A 19,297-nucleotide genomic window follows, 5' to 3' on the forward strand; every position below is an offset into this window, starting at 1 on the left:
TTTGATGACAGATTCGGTATATCTCTCTCTGTTTCGATGAATGTGATAAGGACAGCATGATATGAACGGAATGCGTACGTCGTCGGTGAGGTATCCGTTTACATAAACACATGCTGTGACATGCTTTGTTACATTTTTCAACTTTAGCCGACATCAAAAAAGAGGAGTTACTCAAATCAACCCATAATATCTATACTGTGTTATGACTGGCTTGTCGGTCTAGTGTTGGCATGGCTTAACCACGGATCGCCTGGGTTCGATGATCATCAAATCAACTCACTAGCTGTTGCTCGCGACTTCGTTCGCATTTGTTTCTGTTTCTAAAGCATACTATACAATATAGTATTTAGTTATATAGTTTTTAAAAAGAACTCTTTTTTAATTAAGTGAAGCTCTAAAAAGAACTGATTTGCTTAGATGTAGTTCTTACATTTTTTGCTACTTTGGGCTAAATTATAGCCTATGTTCCTTTTTTATACACTTTATTGCACAACCAAAAAACGGCTCACTAAAGGCGTTGGGTACAAGCAAACAAACATACAAACAAATAAGGCTTTTCTCTTTAAATTATTAGTATAGAAGATTACCGGCCACTATAGGCCTTTGAAAAGTTAAGGTGCGTGCTGGGATTCAAACTCGGCCCCCCGAAAGTGACGACGAGCTCCTGCCCACTGGGCTATCACCGCTAAGATACATTTTCGCTAACCATTAACCATCTGCAGGACGGCCGATTGGCGCAGTGGACAGCGACCCTGCTTTCTGAGTCCAAGGCCGTGGGTTCGATTCCCACAACTGGAAAATGTTTGTGTGATTAGCATTAAGTGTTTTTCAGTGTCTGGGTGTTTATATGTATTTTCTAAGTATTTATGTATATATAATTCATAAAAATATTCATCAGTCATCTTAGTACCCATAACACAAGCTACGCTTACTTTGGGGCTAGGTGGCGATGTGTGTATTGTCGTAGTATATTTATTTATATTTATTTATTTATCTGCTTAGTCTGTCAATTATAACTACAAAAAAAACCAGTTACGAAGGCTTCGCTCTAACCGGACAAGACCAGAGAAAATTTAGAAATTATAAATTCTAATCAAATATCCTATGCAGGGGATCGGAGTAGACGTTGTCAAAATAAGTGTTTACCATCTTTTAGTTATGAATTAATATAAGTAGAAATATAATTGAGTATACTACTTAGTACAGATTGCAGCTTATGTCAGACGATACATGAAAGTTTGAGTGAGTTCCGCAGACGTTACACTAAAGTTAGTCGAGGCAAGGTAGACAGTATCTCGAACCGCAAGTTTCGACTACGTTCAGCAGTTTCCAAATCGATATTAACCATCACCAATCTCAAATGTACGATATTTGTTGTGTTGTTGTATAATATCTATATCTTCATAGCTTAATATAAATTTACTGTGAGATGGTGATAACAAAAAAAAAATATACCCGGCTTATTTCCTTGTGGGCTCTTCTTAGAGCAGGGTGCGTTTGGAACCCTCGGAGCTTTAGGTTTAAGTTGGCGAACGAAATCATCACCATCCCCTTACAATTATGTACACATATATATTATGAACGCTTCATAAGTGCCTGTGATAGGCCTACATGAATAAAGAAATTTTGAACTTGATTTTGAATTTATATATATAAAATTCATGATTGATAATCATCGCACAGCCTAAAATGCCGCGAACAATCGTAAAAGATGTTTTGAAAATCCATCCCCAAGATAGTTAAATAAAGTTTGTGTGAAGGTCTGTCATTTTTCAAGTTATATTAAACTTTGTACTTTGGCTTATAAAATAAAGAAATATGTGTATTGGACCAACTCGATGACGATATCAAGCTATCGATATAGTAATTAATTGATACCGGTGATCCTAGAGCGGGCAGTTACATTGGCCTAATTCGTTGGCCATCCAAAGGGGCAATGCTGCCAGCATCTTAGGAACTGTGCCTCGCTGCGGTGGTTTCGAGGACGTTTTAGATTTTATTTAGTTTTAAATAGTTTATTTTAGGTTATATTTATAAAACAATTATTTTTAATAAATCATATTTACTTGCCAATTTTAGGGCGTAAAATAAATAAAATTATTAACTTTTGCCGCTTACTCTATACCAAGTATAAAGCGACTCTACAATCATCCTGAAAGGATTCTAACAAGAAGAATTATTCTATTTTGTTTGAGATGTGAGCAAATCTTGTCATTACATCATCGTCATCATCATCATCATCATAACACCGGTCCAGAACACGGCACGGGTATCCTCCCCCAATGACAAGGGGTTAAGCCCGTAGTCCACCACGCTGGCCCAGTGCGGATTGGTTGGTTCTACACATCTTTGAGAACATTATGGAGAACTCTCAGGCATGCAGGTTTCCTCACGATGTTATCCTTCACCTTTGAAGCAAGTTTATATTTTAATCGTTTAAAACGCACATAACTTAGAAAAGTTGGAGATGCGAGCTGGTATTCAAACTCGGCCCCCCAAAGTGAAATCGAAGTTCTACCCACTGTACATATTACCTAAGATTAAATTTCTCTATATTATATTAAAACTATACAGTTTTAGTGTACGTAGCACTAACCGCAAATCCAAAATAAACACACTGTAGGTACCTATAAGTTAAAGTTGGACGGCGATAAAGTTAGTCAAAACAAGGTAGACTATATCTCAATCCCCACCAAGTTTCCACTAAGTTACAGCTTCAGACCGGGCTCCGGTCCTTACTTAGCGATAGTGTCGGTAGAAGTGTGTACCAACTACCCTGAGTACGTTACTTATATGAGTTTAAAGTTTACATTATCAAGGTACTAGCGGTGATTCGGTCGCTTTCCACTGTTGGGCACAGGTATCTCATAGGAGAGACGGTTTTAGAGCATAGACCCACCACGCTGCTCGCTGTGGTGTTGGTGGGCAGTGGCGTGCATACAAGGTATGTAATAAGCGCAGCAGATGACATATAGACAAATATCTCTATTATCAGTTACAAAACTTAAGGGTTTTTATAACTCGTAATAGAAATTCTCTTATGTCTTATATCATCTGCCCGCTTAGTTCATACCCTGTTTATACGCCACTGTAATAGGGTTTTAATGACTATTAGCTTCAGATGGCTTTACGTGCTCTCTGAGGCCCGGTGCTCCGGGCTGGTACTGAAAATTCACCGAAAATTCCTTATTTAATTGACTTAAATGGATAATGTGGGGGTAAGAAAGGTATAAAAGGCGACGCATTTGGTGAATTTTTCACTTAAAAATTATTCATTGTAAAGTCAACATCTCCTGTTGATGCTCCGGTTACGGAGCAAAACGTGCGTAGAGAGTACACTGCCGAAGATCTGTTTGGTGTGGAGTATAAGGATTGAAGAAGTTATAAATTACACCAGATTCTCCTGCTTTTCGCGGAGTATAGCAAATTAAGCTTAATTTTCATAATATATCACGGATCTCCGCAAAGTAACGAGTGCTTCTATGCAATATCCTTATATAATTTTTAATAATACTCCGATTAGTAATATCCCGATCCGAGATTCGATCCCAAGAACTGGTGATCCGTAGTTGAACATGCTCACTACTAGACCAACGAGACAGTTCTAGACCAACGAGATTGTTCTAGACCAACGAGACAGTTCTAGACCAACGAGATAGTTCTAGACCAACGAGACAGTTCCAGACCAATGAGATAGTTCTAGACCAACGAGGAAGATTAGCGCGGTTTATAGCTACCCGTCACTACACAAGCCTCTCGACGATCTGAGGGGGGTCCCCTCCTCATTAGCGCAGGAGCCTCAGCAATCGTCCAGGACGCAACAGGGGACAACGGATTCTCCGGGCGTCTAACAGAGCCAACAAGAGATACATGGTGGTTTTTAGTTTGGGTATACCCCCTTTAGAGCAGGGAGTCCCACATAACCTCTGTCCTGCCCAAGGGTCGGAGGTAGCAATAAAGATTTCCAAGTGGATAAGTCTTCCACCCCGTTTTGGGGCTACCGAGTTTGATCGCCGGTACTTACCTCTAACCATTTAAACGTCGGGCACATATAATGCTAAAAGCCCGGCATGTGAAGCAGTTGAATTAACTCTAAAATAAAAGAAATCCTAGTGACTCTACCTCAGTCGGTTATTTGTATTTAAAAACATAGAAAAATACAATCGTATATGTTGTTAAAAAAATCACTACATTTTCAGAAATGTTTTGGTCATTTCCGGTACGTTCACAAACATTTTTACGACAAACTTGTATCCAACTTCACTCTTAAAACGCTCGCGTCCCTGGCACGTTAGTCGTGGCTTAGTTTGCTTCTACACCGTGTTACACGTTACGAATATTAATGAGTTTGGGGAACACAGACACACAAACACGGAGTTTGTTCGTGGAATATGATGGCCACAAGTACCATTAGTAATTGTTCACATACAACTAGCCACAGCGGGTGATAATAATAGTACTTAAACGCTTTTGTTTTGCTTGTGTTATCCATATTTCGCTTCGGTTCTAAACTTGTTATCCATTTTTGAAATATATAGTGGCATATGATTTGGCTAGTATACAAACCTTTGTGTACAATGCAATCTATAGTTAACGACTTAAATAATTTATATGCAATATGCATATGAACAATGGTGTGCACTTCATATATGCACTGAAGCAATGCCCAGACATGTTTTTATAAACCTTGTATTTGAGGATTTGACTATTTTAAGCTAGCTACCGGACTGATTCCTGTGTACCTGCCTCTATTCATGCCTGTATAACTTTGACTCTGTACCTGCAACTTTGACTTGACTCTGTACCTACCACTTTAACTCTGTAGAGACAGTGTACCTACTTTTTTATGGCCCTTTATTAATAGAGTAGTAAATAGCAACGCGATGCATCTAACAAGACTAGACCTTTCTCTCATAAGCTTTACCTTTTTATAGCCATCTGCTAATAGGTCCAGCGTTCAGTAATCAATCAATGACAAAAATAATTTAGTAACAATGGAAAATAAATAAATAATGTTTAAATATTGGACAGAAGCATTCGTTAATTTGCGGAAATCCATATTATATATTATGAAAATTAAGCTTAATTTGCTATTGACTTAAAGATTTTAAAGTATGATTTTCGTGGTTAATCAACATTTCTTAAATATAGTTCAACGGGTAAATACCAGTTGCATGGAACGTAATCCCGTCGTGACCACGATCCATGCAACTGGGTCGAAATATCGACAAATCCAAAATATTATCGTGGTATGTACCCGTTGAACTATATATAAGGTATTGATATAGACTAAACAATTATTCTAATGCTTTTCGCGGACTATAGATATTTTAACAATCAACAATTCTGTAGCAGCCTGTAGGTACCTATTTAATTTCTCGCTCAGTTACTTTAAGTTTTTATACAGTGCATTATTTAAGAAACAAAGCACGCGAAGCTGATTGCAATATACTTTTTTTACTACATGTTGCACATAATTATTAATGTTTCATAATTTTAATAAATTTTTCGTTAATATATTAATGTCAAATCGACTACACAATTGTAGCACCAGACCCGAGGCCTTTGGTCGTGTCTTGATACAACACGTATAGTTCTACTGAGGTAATTTCGAAAGGATTAACTTCCAAATTGGCCATCATCGGATTCGAAGCCAGATCTAGCACATAAGTGCACACTAGTCACTGCCGTACTGCACCAGAAAGATATTATTATTATATGGGAATGCATTATATTACCATGCGCACGCAGATCATAGGTGAAGTTTGAAGGTCTTACTCGTAGCTCACGAGTACAGTCATGTTATCTACTGAGATTTATATTGTTATGTATTTATATTGTTATGTATTTTTTTTTATTCCTATATTGTTATGTATTTTTTTTTTATTCCTAATTTAAAGTGCTTATGTTGAACGACATCATTACAATTATTTTATCGTGCCGGCGTTTTAACTCGCGTTTAGACATCGGATGATATCGTAACTGATATTATAATTGGGAAAGTGTATTTTTTGTTTGTCGTTCACACCCTAACTTACCAAGCAATCATTCATCTTAGCAATAATCATTACCATTTTAGACTGCATCACCCTGAAACAATATTGTTTACAAAAAGCTTTTCTTGTTCTTACACAGTGTCTTATTTGCGGTCGTTAGAAAGAGATTCAAGTGATTGTAAATAAGACACAGTTGTGTCTGTGTCTCCTCCACTGTATCCTGTTTAGGATCGTTAGAAAGTGACCGTGATTAAGAGATACTGGCGCCTATTTCATATGATAATTGAAAAGTATGATTCTGTATGTAAATGGAGCACTATAGCTCATTAGGCAGGGGATAACAGCTTGAGGTGACATTAATTTAGAAAATTCTGTTTCACTGTGTCCTATTTATGGTCGATGGAAAGAGTTTCAAGCGACTTTTAATAGGATACACTGGCGTTTGTGTCGATAATTTAAAAACGAAGACTGTACGTAACCGGAGTATTGAAGCTCATTGGTGGACAGAGGAGACAGCTTGAAGTAAGGACCTTCTCCTTCACTGAATCCTGTTTAGGATCGTTAGAAAGTGACTGTGATTAAAGAGACATTGGCACTTATGTCGATAATTGAATAAGGGAGATTTCGTATGTAAACTGAGCACTGTAGATCATTAGCGGGCAGGGTTTAACAGCTTGAGGTGACATTAAGTTACAAAATTCTGTTTCACTGTGTCCTATTTACGGTCGTTGGAAAGAGTTTCAAGCGACTGTAAATAGGACACACTGGCGTCTGTGTCGATAATTGAAAAACGAAGACTCCGTACGTGCACGGAGCACTGTAGCTCATTAGCGGGCAGGGGGGGACAGCTCGAGGTGACACACCGAAGAATGACTGATCGCTAGTCGGCGCGCGCGCACCTATCAGTATACTTAGATTACGTTAGTTGTGTCGCGGCCGCGGTTGAATGCAGACGCGCGATGTGTTGACAGTGTGTGTGTGTGTTGTGCTGTGTTTGTGTGCAGTGTGAAGTATGCGCGGAGAGGCCGGCGCCGCCCGCAGCAAAACTGCAGGCAGGTCCAGCTCCAACTATCCGCCCATCAGCGCCGCCTATTGGCTGCCGCCCTCGAACCCGACCCCCTACCATGTTCCAGGTGTGACAAATTATTTGCCAAAAGATTTGACAAACTATTTTCCCGATCCGGCGAAACGACCTTCGCTGTTATCAGTTGCCTAAATTCATATCTGTACTAAGATGTGTACATCCTCTTATTAGATACAAAGATGAGATTAAGGACTTCCAATCGACGCGATCACGTTAACGTCATATTATTATCACGGTGGATCAAAGCTCTATGACACAGCCTAATGTTTGTGTACTGAGTTATGTGCCTAGAAGTATTATTGATCAGGGGTATGAGTTAAACGAATAGCTCCATCGCTAGACCTTCATACCATGCTGTATTGTAGTTTTCAGTTTTCAGGAAACTTTTTGCACGTACCTAGTAGTTACACGTGAAAATCTCATCAATATCGGTTCAGCTGCTATTAAAGAAGAATCATTGGGTTATCGTATAATTCGAAGAATCATTTGAAGAATAAGCGAGGCCTATTTTTTTATTTGCATATACCTAGTGTGGATATGGTTACAACAATTTACAGATCATTCGTTTGAAGCGTTATTTGTTAAAAGTTATGTTACTTGTTGAATTTAACTCACATTGTTGTGAGCTGAAATTCATTGAATGAGAATAATCTTATTAATCAATGATCTAAGCTCAGCCTATGTCCGAATAGGTAACGGTCAGGCATCTGAAGAACAAAGGAATTTAAGGTGTTGACCATCCAAACTTCTGCAATGCCAGGATTTTTATCAAAGATGTCGTGATTATCTTATATATATTCTTATTACTGTCTTAAATTACTCTCTGAGAAAAACGGCAATATCGTAACCTTAGACAGATAATAAAAATACTTTGCAAAAGATCCACTATCTAACATTATTTGGCTCGACTCGTGAATCGAACCTAAAACTATCACTATCTTGTGATCTGCGCTATCTAGAATACCGTGGAACTTACGTCTGTCCTGTGAGAGTGAAAGCCGGTATGGGACAAAAATCATCATCAATAAATCGGACTAAAGGCCTAATGGGAGGGTTGGCCAACAATCACCACGCGCGCTGGGCAGGCGTTGGTGATCATAGTAGACGGTAGTAGTAGAACAGACGACGCTGCTGCTCGTTCTCAGTTTTATTCCCTTAGTCGCTTCGTACGACACCCGCGATAAGAGGTAGGGTGGTGACGACTGTATTAAGACCTGTCGTCACAACACTGCTCATAAATTACTACATTGATAGGTAGAAAATAAACTGAATTTAATAAGTATGCCCCGTTGGGCGTCCAAGTGTTTATAGGGGCCGGAAATTCTCCGAAGCTTTTGAATACGTGATGAACACACACGAATATAAAGTACCTACACAGTAACTGGTGTCACGTTTTCTATTTGCCTTATCATTTGCTCTAGACTACGCAGCGCAGTGTACCTTTAGTACAATATTTGCATGCTAGCCAATCGTCTGATGATATTGTAGTGGTTAGAACTTCAGCGTCCCTTTCAGGATGACCGACTTCTATCTTCGGCACGAACCTGTAACTTTTCCGAGCTATGAGCGTTTTCAATTAAAGGAATTCAAAATATTATGAAAATGAAGCTTAATTTGCTATATACTCCTCAAAAAGCGTAAATTATAATCTCTTGATTACACACATTACACAGATCTTCGGCAATGTACTCTCTACGCAAGTTTCGCTTTGACTCTAGAGCATTCTCAGCACGACTGGCATAGCCAGGAGACAATTATCTCCCGGGAAAACAACAAAAAAATAACTTCTCCCACAGCTCTATCAACTCTCACAGTCATTTTCGCACAGGTGGAAATAATATCCAAATAATATATATAAAAATAAACTTCTCCTATTCCCTGTTCCCGTGCTTTAGCAGGTGGACACGTTAATTATATCCCTTTTCTCGGGATATAATCAGGGGGTGTAATTTTTATAGAACCTATTTCAATACAACCTGTTGCCTTTACAATTAATAATTGTTGAGGGAAAATTTAGGCAGTACAATGCCGAAGATCTGTTTGGTGTAAAGGATGGAATAACGCCACCAGCAATAAAGATTCTCCTGATTTTTGTGGAGTATCGAAAATCAAGCTTAATTTTCAAAATATATAATCGAATTCCGCGAAGAAACGCCTGCTAACATTCGAAATTTAAAATATTACTTGTGTAACGGTGAAGGAAAACATCGTGAGGAAACCTGTATGCCTGAGAGTTCTCCATAACGTTCTTAACGGTGTGCGAAGTCTACCTACTTAACCTGAGAGTAGACCGGTGCCTGTATTGGCGCGGCAATGGGTTGATGATGAAGATGGTGAATCGCGGTATGTGTCGTTGTCAAATCACGATAACTTCAAAAAAAATAGACCTAACGTTACTTGTATTAGAATCGGAAATTGTTAACTATTGATTTTTAATTTACACACGGGTCCGGTATATGCATAAGCTTCAAAATACGGTGTATAAGTAATATTTTACTGTGACTTTAAAGTGTCTTGGAATTCGATGACGACTCTACAATGCGATCGTACAAATCTTACTAAGAATCTTTGGTATCAAGAAAATAATTACAACATGATTCCGAACAAAAAGACTTGACGTTTCATAAGTTAAGGATGAAGAAGTTACTTTTACAAAACACCAATAATTTTAAAATGTACTTTTTATCATTCTGTCTTGCGAGTGATAACATTTGATCCTATTGTTTCCAAGCAAGTTAAAAAATTGTTAGTCGTAAAGAAATTCACCTATCTTTAAGTAACTCTATGAAGCCATAATCAATGAGTTTAACAATGGTTTAACGAATTGTTAAAATGTATGCAACGGTGAGTTTAAACGCAGTATTAAAACACATTAAATACGCAGTTACTATACAGGTAGGTACACGTCAATTTGACAAGGCGTCTATGTACGCCGAGGTATGCATACGCTCAAACCTATACACAAACAATATGAACGCCGTGTCGAGTCAATTACCATGGCGTTTACGCGACACCAATAACACACTCGCGCAAATTATTTAGTAAAGCCCTGTTAATATACCATTAGTGAAATTCAGCTGTATTACCTACAAATTGTGCGTAATTCACCAAGAATATATAGACGTGATTATTTGAACAAACATTTGTACCAATTATTGGATTAAATTGGATTTATTTAATGGACGATTCGCGTTTATCTATTAATTGGTACAATAATACACATTAAAAACTATTATTTACACAAAAATTTCTAAGTATTACTTACATAGTTTTCGCCAATGTAACTTTTATATATTTTTTTAGTAGTAGAAGAGCTGTTTGTAATAAAGCTGCTTATTTCTGCCGCGAAGCACCATTACTCTATTCCAGCATTGCTGTGTTCTGATCTGAAGGGCATGGTTACCAGTGTTATTACAGACACATGAGGCCTAATACCTACGCCTCAGATTGATCTTTTGTCCCCCCAGAAAGAAAGTCGAAGCCCTAACCACTACGCTATCACCGCTTCTACATTTGGATTAATTGAATTCGGGATGACTCTTCTACATCTGTTCAATTACCTGATAGACGTGGCATTGGCCGAGTTCGGCGATTACTGCATCTAACACTTTTTTGGCTACCGAGTTTGAAATCGAAAGCTATCGACATTGACCGAGATGCTGGCTGAAAAACAATACGGAGTTTCCGTCACAGTTTTGTAATAAGTTGGGTTTACTCACGAAGACAATTTGAATGCTCGCAGACATCTTTATGTCAGAGTTTTTAAAATCCAAACCCTATTGTTTACCGTTTAAAGTTCAAAGTTGACTGTTAGCGCGCAACAAAACAACAATATAGGTATTGTACCTCAGTTATAAATTGAATAATAATTATGTATGCTGTGGCTCGAAGCATCACACGCAAAAATTTACGTTTTCCTCACCACATCGAATATAAGACAAAGTTCCCTACAGTTTTGAATAGACCATTGCTTAATCATTTTAGCCGATGGACTTCTGGGCACAGGTCTTTTGTGGGGATTTCCAAATTCCAAGGTCTTATGCCACCTTTATCCAACGGCTCCCAGCTACTTACTCTTGTTTTACATTTATACTAGCGTCTGCACGCGACTTCGTCTGCGTGGACTTCAGAGTTAGGTCTAAAGCTTCGCTCGCTTACTATTTTCAATTTTCCCTCGGGAACTACTTCCTTTACTACTTTTAGGAATCGGGATAAAAAGGAGCTTATGTTCTTTTCCATGTCAAAGGCTACATGCATGTAACATTTCATCCAAATCCGTTCGAGATCTGGCACAAAAAAGCTCCACTGCTTTTATTATTTATTAGCTTTATTATGAGCCTTGTTTTGATCTAAGTTATCAAGAACAGTTTTCAATGCAGGAGCACTTCATTATAAGGTACCTGCTACAGACATCGATAGATATTTGTTTAGAACTTAGACATGCGCTGTTTCACGCTGCTGCGGTTTGGTGGGCTTTTATCACAATCAAACTATAATATGTTTTTTTTTTCAAAGATGTTTTTGTCTGTAAGAGATTTTGTCCTTTAATGAATTGATACGCAATTTTGAGCATTTTTTTTTGAATAATTAAATTAATGTATTAGTTATAAAACTTTCATAACGCACTGGTCACTAAGTACCTATGTGATAATAGAGACTGACAGCTGCAATTTAATCCATAACATTTTTACTGTCCGAACTGGAAATCGAACCCTGAACTGCGTGGCCCGTAGTCATCAAACTAACTAGTACTACAAAGCACTGTGTGCATAAGTATCATACAAATAAAAATACGTACTTGGATTCTATAGAAATTAACAGCTGACTCAGTCTATATACAAACCGGATAAACCTAATTTAGGAGTCAGGGCTTCTATTTGGGTATTCTATTTTCATGTCACTGTATAGCATAGATATATTAATAAAAATGCTATGAATACGTGCAAAGACTGTGGACAATTTGCGACATTTTTATGAAGGACTTTGCAGCGATTGTCGCAGTTTGCAGCGACCCTGTTTCAGATAGCAAGGTTGTGTTGTTGGTTCGATTCCTCCAACTGGGAGATGTTTGAGCGAGGAAAGAGTTCATTCAATTTGTTAGTTCAGTCAGTCAGTCAGAATTAAGGTTTTATAGTTTTCCAATTAATAGATAGGTAAAAAACATCTCAGGGCTTCGAACGATAACTCGTAGTCAAGTAATAACTTTTAAAAAGAATATTAAATTGCGCCGTGTCATTAAAAAATACACTAAAGATATTAAAAGATAGCCTTTACAACCTTCGTTTATACTAAGGTTGAAAATGACATCATAAAGGTCTTTAAAGATAAAACCAACTTGCTTTTTTTGTAAAAAAAACTGTTACCCAAAGTGTCACATTACTTAGGTTTATATTTCGAAATACAATAAACCAATTCAGATTTAAAATTCATTTACTTAGAGAAGATTACTCTATAAGCACTGTTGAAACTTTACGGGCCTGTTTCACCACGTTTTGGTAAGAGCCGGATAGCTTTCTTTTCTCACTTGACATATATAGTAAGAATGTGACAAAATTTACGTTTAGGTTATCCGAAACTTATCAGAAGGTGGTGAAACAGGTCTACCCGTCACTACACAAGCCTCTCTCCGGTGGGGGGGGGGGGTCAAGCTCCTCGTTGGCGCGGAAGCCCCAACAATCGGTTGGGGTGATTGGTCCGGGAGGTATACAACGGGTTCCCCGGGCGTCTTACAAATCCAACAAGAGGGGCATGCCGTGGTGGTTTTTAGTTTGGGTATACCCCCTTTAGATGGGGGAGTCCCACATAACCTCCGTCCTGCCCAAGGGTCGGAGGAAGCAATAAAGCTTTTCCACCATGCCAAAAAAAAAGTGATGAAACAGGTCTAAATATATTTGTCTGTTGTGTAGTAATAAATAAATAAATCCTATCCTATCCTATCCTATCCTACTAATATTATAAATGTCAATGTAAGTTTGTTTGTTACGCTTTCACGCAAAAACTACTTAACCGATCCTCGTGAAACTTTGTACACATATTCTTGGAAGTGTTAGAAGGAATATAGGACACTTTTTATTCCGACATTTAGCTCGGTTCCGTTGGGAAAGGGGATGAAACCATTTAAATAATTATTTTTGTACTATAGAGGTTATAATATGTGTTTAATTTTGTATGTGGTTGGAGATAGAAGACAGAACTCCTCAGCGGACAGCAGCAAACCCCTCATTTAAGTTGAATGCCACATCAAAACACAAAATCAAACGCAGACGAAGTCGCGGGCAACATCTAGTATAAGATAAATATACTATAACATTACACACATCGCGATCTAGCCCCAAAGTAAGCGTAACTTGTGTTATGGATACGTAGATAGCCAATTAATATTTTTATGAATATAATACACATAAATACTTATAATATACAGATAAATACCCAGACACTGAAAAACATTCATGTTGATCACACAAACATGTTCTAGTTGTGGGAATCGAACCCACGGCCTTGGACTCAGAAAGCAAGATCGCTGCCCACTGCGCCAGTTAGCCGTCAATGGAGTCACTGCAAACAAATAGACTTAGGGCCTGTTTACACACCTTCTGATGAGTACCGGATAGCTTTGTCACGAATCTTGTCTTGTCGCTTGACACAATGTAAGAAAGTTACATAACTTAACTTTGTCGCTTCGAGACTTAGGTTTGTAGTAACTCTACCACCGGTTCGGAAGGCCGACTCTACCGAGAAGAAGCCGGCAAGAAATTCAACAGTTGCTCTTTTCCAACATAAACAATTTACAATTTACCATTAATTTTTCTATCTTATGAGAACTGAAAGCAGCGGACCAAGCATTCTTGTCATTAAGAACTTCATCAATTGTCGCCTCGCCGTAATAAATGTGTTTTATCACATTGCTTTAAACTTGTGCTTTCTGTAGGTATACAAGAATGATTAGGTACGTTTTTAATTATTTCAACAAAATCGCTTTGATCGGCGAATGTTGTGTTGCGTAGGTGCATTCTAGGTATATTAGGCAACGGTAGAGGCATGATAAAGTATTTTTTTTAAACATAATTGCATTGTAATGCATTTTCTACTACCTATATGCAATGCCCGCGGATGCGTCCGCCTATATCGTAGTATTTAGCCGTGCCGCCAATAAAGTATTTTACTCAAATTCCTTCGATTTAAAAGAACCTATTGTTTTCGTCTCGAGGTTGCAATCTTTCTCTCTACTTTCAGTAAGTTTGGCTCAGCGATATAATAGATAATTTACATTGTGTCATACATAGCATTACTACCAATCAATATGTTATTAGGTATATATTATGATGAATCTCGTAGGTTCCCTTTTTATTTCCGGTATAAGAAGTATCCTATACATATATCCGGTATGCTAGCTATCACTAAGCCAAATACATGAAGATAAGTGCAATTATTGCGCCAAATATATATAATAAACCAATAAACAAACAAACAAACAAACAGACAAACTGTCACATTTATAATATGAGTATGGACTATGATCCTTTTACTTCAAAATATACAATAGGTAAAAAATAATAATATCTTCATATACTTTATAATACCTAGATGCTATTGTATAACACAATGTTAGTGGTTATGTACGTACGTGCCTGACGCTTTCCTGACGCGTTTATTGTTTTAATGACGCATGGCATTATAATTAGGCATGCCCCTAGGCCTACCTATCTAATACTAAGTTATATCGGGCAACTTCCCGTGACATCTTCTGCTTGGAATTCCTTATGCATAAAGTAACTATGAATGCTGAGTAGCTATTGTATTGCAGCAGGATCGTTGTAGGTAACAAAAACATACACACAAACCCACCTTTTTTATAGTAGAACGCCCATTTAGTCACTGGACTAGACAGTCCAATTTGGAAATATCGACAAAATAATTAGCGTTCCGGTAAGACGATAATCGATATAAAAGCTTGGGTGTGAATTATTGCTCCAACCGGGTTGCTCTTCTTATAATTTTAAATGACAATGTGAGATGGTGATAACAAAAAAATCACCCGACCAAGTTTAAGATAAGACCAGGGCGCGTTTGGAACCCTCGCAGTTTTAGTTTTAAGTTTACAAATGAGGCTATCGCGACAATCTAACTACCGTGTACACATTTTACATTTAATTAACGCATCAAAATTGCGATCACATTTCTCATGTAATATACGCATCAAATCTACGGGCCTACTTGAATAAAGATATTTTTGACTTTGACTTTAACATTGTCATACTCTAACCTGCATTGGAATTTCAGTGAACCTACAGTATCAAGTGGCGTCCATTGCTTAGTGATGACGTCACACGCTATGTTGATAGCTAGGAGATATTTTTCTCCTCGGTGCAAGGACAATTTTTTTTATCTCCAACACACACATACCTTTTGTCTCTTGCCTATGCTAGCTTTACAGTATAAAAAGAGCTAAAGGTATATATATTCATATTACATCGTCAGGTCAAGTACAAACTTAAATAAAGTGTGACCTCGAGCTTGAAACGGGCATCAGGTTACAGCGGTTACGGACACCGATGCCATTTGAAGCAATTGTCAATTTCAAATAAAGCTGCTCGCGCATTACAACTGTGTCATCGCACGCCACGAAAAGAAGAAATATGAGAATATTGAATGACCTTTACTTCAATAATCGCAGAGTATCACAATCGTACACAATATTAATTACATGTATTTTATAATGTTTAATGTCATCTTTGATTCATTTTTCTAATAGTTATCCATAAATTATGAAATTCTATCTAATTAGTGTAAGTGACCCTGCCGTACTTACAAGATTTAAAATAGATAAATAAATAATAAAAGGATAAGAGATTTAATTAGATGCCAATCTCGGTTTCGTACTTAGCTGCGTTACTTCGCCATCTTAACATTCATAATTCAGTGGTTTTTCTTTATCTATTAGTATTAATGTGTTAAAGTTAAATTGTGACCTCAAGCTTGAAACAGGCATTAGGTTACAACGGTAACGGAAACCGATGCCCTTTGAAGCAATTGTCATTTTTTTACTAAAGCTGTTCGCATATTACTACTGCGTTACCGTACGCGGGGAGAAAAAGAAATATGAAAGAAGTTGAAGTTTAAATTAGATGCCAAGTCAGTTTCGTACTTAGTATTGCGCCATCTTAACATCAAAAAATTATTGGTTTATTTGTATTTATTAATTATTTTTTTTGTATATCATCCTGCGTCAAACCTGAGGCGTACGTGTTAAGCTTGATGGGGGGCTTTGTCTAATTACTACAGCAGCCATGTCCTTCAGATCGGAATACATTATTGATACAATACTGCTTGGCGACACAGATAAGCATGTACAATAATAAGTATTTTTGGAAATACATAGTACAGTTTACTACTACTAAATATTCGTTTAAGCCTGATAATCCACATTTAAACAGCGTGGCCCTTCTTTTATGAAACAGAACAAAAACTATGAAAATACTGACTTGATTTTATAACAAGAAGCTATACAACGTTTCACATAAAAAGAGCGCTGTTGGACTTATTACGCAGTGTACTGTTCATACAATACACTAAAAATACTTATTATTACTTGCATATAAAAAAAAAGGTTTAAGCTCATCAATTCCCATTTAAACAACATGGTCCTTTCTTCTATGAAAAGGAAATGGATAATAACACAAACACTATGAAATTACTGACTTTATTTTATGTCAAGAAGCTATACAACGTGTAAAATAAAATAGAGCGCTGGTAGTCTTACTACGCAGTGTACTGTTGATACAATTCAAGTTATATAGAAATAACAGTTTTCAATGTATGACATATAACTAAATATACCATAACTAATAATTATATACTATCTCATCTATTCATTAATTCATCGCGAATGTTATAATGATTTACTATTCGAACTATGTGTTTTTGATCATTACGTTATCTTTATTTACTAACACAACAAAATATGTAAATCATTATTTTACATGAAATGCATCCATTAGCAAGATTTAAATTCGAACCTAATTACTATAATTCTAACCTACTACTATAATTCTGCGTAGATTATTAAAAACATCACCGGATGAGAGTATTTTACAAGAGAATCTATGTACAGGTTCTGTTATTTGAGTTAATTAAAACAGGTAAAATTAAGTTATCTGACTGTAAAATAGGAGGTTCTAAGTATATAAACGGACCGATTTTGATAGGATTTCACAAAACATAATATATAAGAAGCTAATTTAGTTTTGAATACATTGAATGAGCTTACATTTTTAATTGGTATAAAGTCTTCAGTTGGCTTGGCTTTTGGGGGGCCGAGTTCTAATCCCAGCAGCACCTCTAACTATTCTGAGTTATGTGCGTTCTAAGCAATTAAAACATCACTTGCTTCAACGTTGAATGAAAAGATCGTGCAAAACTGCAAGCCTGAGCCTCCATAATGTTCTTAAAGGCGTGTGGAGTCCACCAATCCGCACAGGGCCAGAGTCCCGGACTACGGCCTAAATCCTTCTCATTGTAGAAAGAGACCCGTGCCCTTCAGTGGGCCGGTAACGGGCTGATGATGATGACACAAATTTATTTTTTTGCCAAAAAAACCCATAAAGGTTTTAGAATAAGAGTTGAAAGTGAGTAACGTAAAACTTTACTTATCAGAAATAGTAAAAGGACAAAGTTACACGTGCATTGCCAGTGTGTTATAAAGCGGATGGAATAGGTAACATCTTTCTGTTTTAATTCCAAAACGTTTTCTTTCGCCGCATGAGCACGTGCGGTACGAGCTGTAATATGCGATTAGCCTAAAATCATTTATTCTCCGCTATCTCAACTTTGAACTATTCAAATCTAATACTAGAAACAATACAAGTGTACAATAGTACATTAACGTTTCAATGTAGGCCTGTATGCGAGTCTTGATTACCTCGTTCACAGGGTACTTTGTATCCAGAGTATATTTAAGTATTCATAGAATGACATAAACAAAAATAACTATATAGTTGGTGTATTTGTGTGCGATAGTTCAGAAATAGTTTATTGTTTTATTTGTCGAACCTCGTAGAATATTATTTTGCAATTATAGAACCGTTAATTTTTTTTTAAATTAATTTTATAGATACATAAATTCTTGAGATCGAGAAAGCATTAAAATTAAGTACCTATGTAAAACGAATTGGGTACGAATTATGATTAGTACCTATTACTTTGTACTATTAATGCAGCTGGGTAATTAGAAATAAAAAAGCATAGGATCATGTAATACTTCAGCTCAACCAATCAAGTTTTATGATCACACGTAAGCCGTCGGTCTTCGTCAACTTATCATATTTATCACCCAAATACGTAAAATAAGCCCACCAACTCGCATTAGAGCAGCGTGATGAATCAAAGGAATTCTTCTCTCCTATGATATAGTCTGCCTCCAGCAAAGGATATACATTAGGTGTATAATGATGATGAATCATTAATACATATTATAATAAAATAAATAAAATAAAAAAATAAAAATATAAAAAAGCCTTTTAATTCTTGCTTACAACATACTGATAACATCAACAACACAAAATAAACAGAAAAAAATAAATAAAATAAAAAAAAAACTGACTGAATACGTATTACGTTAGTATATTTATTTATAATTTTGAATCAGTTCCTTAATTTTTTTTTGTGTTTTATACCACTTCAAGTTAGCCCTTAAATGCAATCTCGTCTAATGGTAAGTGACGTATTACATACTATATATGCTAACGGTTGTAAAAAATATGCATTAAACCAAAACAATCGACTGCAAATAACTTGGAATAAGGGCAAGAAGAAGCTATGGAAAAGAAAAGAAAGTATTTTTATAGTACAGTACCAAGAAGCCAGTGGCGTGCACTGGGTTTCTTACCGGGGTAGGCATACAACAGGAAAATCGCATAAATGGTAAAAATCCTCCTCCTATACGAGTTATATATAAATTTTAGTGTAGGCAGTGCTTTTGTGCATTTATGAAGTGCACGCCACTGCAAGATGCAACAATAATATAAAATGACACAGTGAATATAAGTTGTACAATTGGTGGCACAGTCGCGACTGCAACTTATGCGACCGCGTAACAATTGAATGATTGATTGGAGTACTCTACGTAGGAATTACTCTATGCGCTTCTATGACCAAAAATAAACGGCAATTTGTTTCCTCGTTTTGCATTATCCTCTTGTCGATTCGTTGCTAACCACGT

General features: G+C 36.9%; 1 protein-coding gene across 6 annotated transcripts in view; it reads left to right on the plus strand.

Annotated features, from left to right (window-relative positions):
• The window catches only part of LOC120627240 (CUGBP Elav-like family member 1), a 207,408-nt gene that overhangs the window by 81,010 nt on the left and 107,101 nt on the right, over window positions 1–19,297 (plus strand). The window lies entirely within an intron of this gene.

Source organism: Pararge aegeria, chromosome 11 (assembly GCF_905163445.1).
Source record: "Pararge aegeria chromosome 11, ilParAegt1.1, whole genome shotgun sequence".
In the NCBI taxonomy this organism is placed as follows: Eukaryota; Metazoa; Arthropoda; class Insecta; order Lepidoptera; family Nymphalidae; genus Pararge; species Pararge aegeria.